Below are 7,414 nucleotides of genomic sequence, written 5' to 3'. Positions count from 1 at the left end.
AATGCGCCTTGTCAAAATGACGGAACGGGTGGTCCAAATTTGCGCTAACGAAGTTTGGGGGCGACAGCTCGTAATAAATATATCTGGTAGATATTATTTTTATATTATTCGTATATAAATTGGATATCCGATAAGATTCTAGCAGGTACAAATTTTTTTAGTTTTTTTTAAACTTGGAGGATATTTGAACTTGGCGACTCACAAAAAAAAATATTTCAAACATTTAATCGTCCCCTGTTAAATTATTTTATTTTTAATTGATACTGTTCTGAGTGGTCTTTATTTGTTCTTTTGAATAAATGCTTGCGGTCTTGTTTAAAGAGACTAAGTTCATACGCCGCTCACGTACTCGTATTTTACCTCGTGGACAGACAATGAGATTCCTCCGTAACATTGTTGAGATGCACAGACCAATGATTATAATTATTTCCTTGAACAGTTTTATGTTTATGTAGGTCAATATCAATTGAACTTTATTCCCATTTTACTGTTTAGTAGAATTTCTAGAAAAATATTTAGTAATGTCAATTTTGTTCTTGAAGTGCGTAATTATTTGCACGGTATTTAAGGTAGTAAAACTATTGTTACATATGTTTAAATTATACAATTCGATTGAATCTAATTCCAACTAATCTATACTATTATAATAAAGCGTAAACAAATACTTCATTGTTGCCTAAGATGTCAGCAATCAACGCATATTAATAAAAAGCACTACACTTACGTCACGCATATGGCTATATATTTTCACGCAATTAAACTTAGGGAGTAAATATTTTGGATAAAACCCTAATGTGGGAAAGAGACCATAAGTTGTTGCCAACATCAAGGAAGCAAGGTTGCCATGATTTGAAATCATGTCATGTCATTTCGACATTTGCAATTGATAATTTGACACTTTTAAACAATAAAATAAAATTTTTATAATTCCATGCTGATGAAGTCTATTGGGAACAGCTAATAATTTTAATAAATTACCTAGTTGTGTTGCTTACCAGTAATAGCTTTTAAATATGAATCCTTAATTTATTCTTATTTTATTTTTCCTTCCGTTCACGTCGCCATTCACGCAATTTATCTCTTTCTAGGCTTAAAGTCTAAAACAATTATAAGATCTAATCGTTTGAAGCTCATCGTAATCCGGATTGCGGTTTCGGATCACGTAAACTTATCTTCTTCATTGCTTAATAGTATTTTTTTAATTTTGTAATACTTATGTTAACAAGCGTGAGAATGGCCTGAGAATGGTCGCAATTGTCTTGCGCCGATTCCACCGCAATGTTTATAACGTTCCGACGAGACGTCAAGGAAGACAGTTTAGATCTGAATGAACGAATTAGTTGCAGTGTGAACCGACTTTAACTTTCTTATGTAATCTAATTGTCCTAACATATTAAGCATTCTTAAATAATTTAGATACAAAATAACTAAAATATGTAACATATACTAGTAATATTTAGGTAACGGCAGAATTTTGAAACGAATTTTAAATCTGTTTCATTCTGGAGTATAGAGTTTTAGTATGGCCTTAAAATATGACAGTAAGACACATCATTCGTTGTTGTAACTTGTTAAGTTGTAAGTGTAGTATAAAGTTGTAATTATTTTATTGCAGTTGTTTTGAGGTAAGTTGTAAATTAAAAAGTATAATTTAAAGTTTTAATTATGTTTGACATTTCTAAGAAAATTAGCGGTATAAAAGTATGTTTTGTACAATTCCCTCTACTGAAAACTCGGAGAAAATGTAACTTATCTTTGGTGTCAAAGAATTAGTTTCAATTTAAGATGCAAGCTATTATTAGAAATTGTTATAAATCTTCGAATAAGCGATAATATTCAAATATAAAAATGATAATGTCGATTCATCTGGGCGGCTGGCAAAATGTCAATAGGCCTTTGTGGGTCACATTATGTCACGAAAGCCTTTAAAATATTTGTGTTATCTTTACCGCGGAGATAGTTTTATGAATATTATGTCAGACTTAAGCATATTTTCGAGTTTGTAGTTTAAAACATTGTCGAGAATATAGTTGAATTGAGTTGGATGAAAAATAATACTGAGGTAACATTCTACTTCTAATGAGATATGATTAAGGAGTAAGTGGTGTTTAATCTGCAATATTTTAAGATTCCACAAGTCATTCTTCCCTTCTCTTATTTATTAGTAAGCCTAATTAGGTAGGGTATAGATATAAGAAGGGAAGAATCACTTATTTGTAAACTTTAACACTTAAAGTGTCACTAAAGGGTACGGTTAAAGAAAGGAGAGATGAAAATATTGCGAAAATGTCACAACGTTGAAGAGTAACATTTAAAATTATTTATATAGGGAAGTGACAAAAAGAGATAACATTCTAGTTCTGCTTATGTACAAATAATTGAAGGCTTAGTAATACATTTGCATGGGAATAAATGTTTCAATACGAGCATCTCAACCTTTAACTGTCAACGCACTCCGATGACTCGACCGATGAATACCAAGCAGGCTTTATGAAGCTCTTAAGAGCATTTGCGTAATTGTTTATTGCCGATGACATTAGTGTTAGATTATGTAGGTATTTACGACAGTACCTATATTTACTATCAGAGTTACCGATATTTTTATAGGTTTGGTGTGGTTAGAATCGTCTTAAGTTCGACAAAATATTTACGCACTTAATTATGTAATTTATACATAAATTATATCTTAGCAGTATTCTCCAATATATCTAGAAATAGACGCTATTTAGAGCTATTTTTTAAGTTATTTCAAAAATAATTTAATTAAATAGTTACAAAATACTGGTAATATTTTATTGCTGTTAAACTTAGGTTAAATAATTTACGAATTGTGCCTTCTCTCTATAGTTAAAAAAGGTTTGTCCGTTTGTCTTTTGGCAACATCCTTATCTGTATTATTTAACCGATATTGTAATGTTTCCGGCGAGCGTGCGTTGATGTCTTTTGGTTGAAAACGCACCGGTGATAAATTACGAGTGGACAATTTTCTTTGTAATGATTTTTTAATTGTAAAATGTAAATTAAAAATACGTCTGTGATTTTAATTACGCTTTGATATTTTCAATATTGAATTTCGCAATACATTTAATTCTACTTATAGAAATTATAATTTTAAAATATTGAAAAACAACATAAAAATTATGCACTTTAAAACAGGTTTAACAAATTTTGTAAACTATTAAGGGTTAATATAAATAATAATAAAAAACAAATATTTATAACTCACCTTGCACACACGAAAATCACGACACAAAGTCACTGGCACTATTTTTTTTTATTAAAAAAACAGATATGTGTTTGTCCGTACCGCGCGATGTCTGGGGTCAGAGTGCGTGTATCGGGGTATCATCCCGCGACTAGGCCGCTGGCATAGTGAAAGTGCTTATATAGCTTCACAGATGCAACACAAGCTTGCCCACTGACATTACGCATCATCTGCAACATTACCGCCTTGAAACAATTAGTCCTTTTGATGCGAGTACTACATAAATTTCTTAGTACTGAAATCTTGTAAAGTGAATTCTTTCATATCTACCTATTTCCTTGTAACGTTGTCGACTATAAAAGTATTATAAACATTAAGTTATTAACTATGTTAAATCGTATGAAAATTATTAATATCTGCATAACATGCGTTCCCTCTTACTGTTAAAGGGTGGACAGTTATGTTAAAAATAAGACAGAAAGAAGGGATTTAGATGTAAAATTAATATTACAAATCGCCAAGGAAACAAATACGTAAATGACATTACAATTATAGAGTCCAAATAAATTTTTTTGAAGCACATTAAAAGAGTTGTGCTAAATAAAATAATTTGTTCAAGATTTTTTTAGGTTATTAATATAAGGACATGAAGACGTTAAATAAAATTGATGACTTCGTTAAGTTATTTAAAAGATGTTCAATAACTTTAAGTTTTAACGGCATAACGTTTCGCAATGGTGCTAATTTGAAACGAGTTGTGTTTGTAGCAAAGTTTGAAGATAATGGCATGTATTTAAAACTAGCTGTTCCCATGCGACTTCATCCTCATGTAATTATAAAAAAAAAATCATTTTATTGTTTACATCTGTCAAATTATCAATTGCAAATGTCAAAATGACATGACATGATGTCAAACCATGGCAACCTTGATTCCTTATTGTCTCTTTCCCACATTAGGTTTTTTATCAAAAATATTTACCCCTAAGTGTAATGACGTAAAAATATATAGCCTAAAGCGTTACGGTAGTGTAGGTCTTTTTATTAAAGAAAGAGTTATTCAAAAATGTGCTGTAATTGCTGACATCTTATATTAGTATAGACTATATTCATTATAGAAAACACGAATGGATAAAATACGAAATGAGTACATTAGAGGAAGTTTGAGAGTAGCCCCAGTGGTAGAGAAGGTAAGGAGTAAAAGGTAAGCATGGTATGGGCAAGAGCAGGGATGAATCGCATGTTACAAGGAGAACGTTAGTTATGAGTGTGGATACACCGCTAGAGGTAGACCTGGAAAGTGATGGATGGATTGCGTGAAAGGTGACATGATCAAGAAGGGAGTGATGACTGAGATGACGTATGATAGAGTTATTTTGAGGATAAAAACCTGTCGCGCCAACCCTACTGGAGTAAGATAAGAAGGATGATGATTCATTATCGAAAAAGAAACTTCAGTTAATGAAGAATATAAAAAATTATCGTGGTAAGTACCACAGATATTACACAATATTTATACTTGATCTTGATTAAAAACTGATTTGGATTCTGGATTTTTATAGTTTATATATGTTGATAAACTTTAGTAGACATTTTATTGTTGTAATCCATTTTTATTGCTTTAAATGTATCATGCGTGTTCAGATATTGTGCAATCTAATGAAAATATAAAAAAAAAAACAAAAACAGTATATATTCTTTAAAAATAAGATTTTCCTTGATATATGATTTTTCCTATGGCAATATTTACCAAAAAATAAAGACATCATCTTAATATAAGCAACATTAATAACCAAATTTAAAATCTGGGATAAAGTTACGCCGACATATGGCCTTTACAAAGGCTGCGAGCATAAAATTAACATAAAATTGACAAAACGTCACCTCTTACGTTCCCGTAGATAATTGCTGGGCTAGCTTGTGTGACACAAGTTTCACCAGTTAGTCATAGTTAAAGGTTACTTCATCACCAGTTCACTATATGTCCCCACCGAGTGGCTCGGAGCCTATGCTAAGTAAGGGGTGACTACGCCATAGTCAACCACGCTGGCCCACTGCGGGTTGGTTGACTTCACACATATCTTTGAATTTCTTCGCCGATATGTGCTGGTTACATCACGATGCTTTCCTTCACCAAAGGTTACTTATGTGATCAGTTATCGATGTAAAACTTACTCCATCTAAATGGTAGCTACTTGTTAACATATAATTGTATATGATTTACCTTCAAAACTGAATAGCTTATATCGTACGAGCAGTAAATCCTTAACAAATAAACAATGTTGCTTTACAATGCCAGTTTGGTCATCACCAGATTTGAGATAGTAACATTTAGACTCCCTGCTGTTTCAACGTTTGTTGCGAAAATTGTATAACAAAGATAAGCCGTTATCGGTTTTAATGAAAGGTGTAAAACCAACCAACATTGTTTTGATTGACAAACACATAAAACATATTGAAAACATCAACATGTAACAAATATCTAAAGATCAAAGTTCAGTTTAGGTAAAGTTCAATGTAATTTTTCTGGCGTCGTAAGTAGCCTGTGACTTTTTACCATTTGACTTCTGCGGATAATGAAAAAATTACATCGATGTCAAATTCGCCTGTAATATGACAAAATAGCCAGTTATATTTTATCCGGTATGTGTAAGGTATTTCCCCACAAAGGAGTTATACTAACAGATTATTCATTTCATTCTTTCCATGCTATTTTTTACCACCATACTATTTAATTTAATCCCATAAGGAATAGTTAAATCTAGTAAAGTGCAAAACGATTTCCAAAAGATACCACTTTAAATTGAGAAGATAGCTCGAATATTGGCTCACGTTTACGTGACTTCATCGTCCTTGTTTATTACCTACAATTAGGCTTCAGTTGCCACATTTACAATATGCATTATTAAATCTAAATAGAAATACGAGTAGGGAAGACTGCGCTGTTTACCGTAAGCCCTTTCGTACAAATGGTTAAACAAATCTGCGATTTTAGTTTCTAAGCGACTTACGTAAAACGATCACACAAATGACTAAAATCGCAGATGTCCATTACCTTATGTGTGAATGGGCTAAAATTTTTTAGGCATTTTAACATAAGCATTGTAATATTTGTGTAAGCTAGTCAAAAATAGTTATAACTAATTATTACGTTAATTATAGTTGATTGACTATTAAATATTTTTTAAATACTCTTATGGTAATGACTATATTATTGCATTAACGTAAATTAGCGTCGTTGTATGGTTCAAAGTAATTAATGATTTTTAAACTACTTAATTAACTATTGATACGTAGATAAAATGGCCTTGTAAAAGACGTTCTCCGTGTTTTTAATTCAAGTAATAGCTTACAGAATACTATTTTACTAACAAAATTACTGTAGAACTAGCTTTGGTCTGTACTCCGACTGATAGGAATAAAAAAAATAAGTAGTCAATGTGTTTTTCCAGACTATGCTCTACACCTATGTCAAATTTCATTGTGATCCATTTAGCCGTTTATACTACAAAATATAAAAAACATCCATCCGTTAAGTTAATAAAGTTAAGACTTTCACATTTATAATATTAGTAAGATTTGGAAAACTGTTGACATTAGAAATTGAGAACATGATACGATCAAACTAACTACTCGAAACAGAAATAGAGAATGGTAGAAGAACTTATTGTCAAATCATTCTTCCAGAAAATACAACTGTCTTGGTATAATTTCATTGTAACAGTTACGAAGGTTAAAATGCAACAAATATTGATAAACGACTCGATGCGGATTCGAATTACGAGTACACTGACGGAATTCATATGTCTTCAAATCGTGGTTCAATTTGTTTATTATTCATACGAGTTTTTCACATAGTTTTAAATGCTGCGTTAAACGTGACTCGATTATCATTGCTGTTGTTTACTGACGTAAGGCAAAAGTTAAATAGATCGTGTTTGATTGAATTCGTTTTGATGCAGAGCGTCAAAAGTCCTGTAAAACAGTTTGGATTGGATTCTTAAATTTTTGCTATTAATATTTTAAGGTTTTCAAATATTTATCAAAACAAGAAGTACGTCAGTTCTTGTTAGTGGCTACCTTTAGCTTAAAATTTTAAGGCTACTAGTGCCCTAGACGAGATTTCTGCGAAGCCCCCTTTTTGGGATTGGCAACTTTGTTACGGGTCAATTGGATTATATTATACTGTTTAATTTGCAGATCTTTGGAGTC

The 7,414-nt window shown here is 31.5% G+C and overlaps 1 protein-coding gene across 1 annotated transcript in view; it reads right to left on the bottom strand.

Moving 5' to 3' along the window:
- Nucleotides 1-3,351, bottom strand: part of LOC106105606 (proteoglycan 4-like) — a 36,103-nt gene extending 32,752 nt beyond the window's left edge. The window contains exon 1 of the mRNA XM_013286023.1: nucleotides 3,227-3,351. The gene's annotated coding sequence lies outside the window, so the exon portion shown is untranslated. The remainder of the gene's footprint in view (nucleotides 1-3,226) is intronic.
- Between the last annotated feature and the right edge of the window lie 4,063 nt (nucleotides 3,352-7,414).

Source organism: Papilio polytes, unplaced genomic scaffold, assembly GCF_000836215.1.
Source record: "Papilio polytes unplaced genomic scaffold, Ppol_1.0 DF822845.1, whole genome shotgun sequence".
NCBI lineage: Eukaryota > Metazoa > Arthropoda > Insecta > Lepidoptera > Papilionidae > Papilio > Papilio polytes.
Note: the sequence above shows the minus strand (reverse complement) of the source record. Positions and strands in the feature narration are given on the sequence as shown.